This window comes from Mandrillus leucophaeus, unplaced genomic scaffold, assembly GCF_000951045.1.
Source record: "Mandrillus leucophaeus isolate KB7577 unplaced genomic scaffold, Mleu.le_1.0 Scaffold343, whole genome shotgun sequence".
In the NCBI taxonomy this organism is placed as follows: Eukaryota; Metazoa; Chordata; class Mammalia; order Primates; family Cercopithecidae; genus Mandrillus; species Mandrillus leucophaeus.
In genome coordinates this window covers 643,560-644,177 of record NW_012103621.1, presented here as the reverse complement: position 1 = coordinate 644,177, position 618 = coordinate 643,560, and the positions used below count along the sequence as shown (strand labels likewise).

At 43.2% G+C, this 618-nt stretch overlaps 1 protein-coding gene across 2 annotated transcripts in view; it reads right to left on the bottom strand.

Moving 5' to 3' along the window:
* The window catches only part of THRAP3 (thyroid hormone receptor associated protein 3), a 111,366-nt gene that overhangs the window by 41,993 nt on the left and 68,755 nt on the right, over window positions 1-618 (bottom strand). The window lies entirely within an intron of this gene.

Here is a 618-nt window from a genome sequence, read left to right as displayed (position 1 = left end):
TCACGGCAACCTCGGTCTCCTAGGTTCAAGCAATTCTCCTACCTCAGCCTCCCAAGTAGCTGGGATTACAGGTGCATTTCACCACACCTGGCTGATCTTTGTATTTTTAGTAGACACGGGGTCTCACCATGTTGGCCAAGCTGGTCTCGAACTCCTGACCTCAAATGATCTGCCCACCTCAGCCTCCTAAAGTGTTGGGATTACAGGCGTCAAGCCACCACATCCGGACCATTTCACAATTTTAAAAATAATTTTTTGGGGGTGGGGGGCAAGGGAAGGGAGAGCATTAGGACAAACAGCTAATGCGTGCAGGTCTTAAAACCTAAATGACACGTTGATAGGTGCAGCAAACCACCATGGCACACATATACCTATGTAACAAACCTGCACTTTCTGCACATGTGTCCTAGAACTTAAAGTAAAATTTAAAAAATAAATAATTTTTGCTTTCCCATTAAAGCAGATTTCACAATTGCTATACTTTACAGTTATTTGGTAAGACTGGAGTTTATGCTTCAAAAATATGGCCCAACAAGTACCAAGAGCATTCTTCTGTTCATCTTATCAGGATTTACTGAACACTTACTGTGCCATGCATGCCATGTGCACTAGATGCAG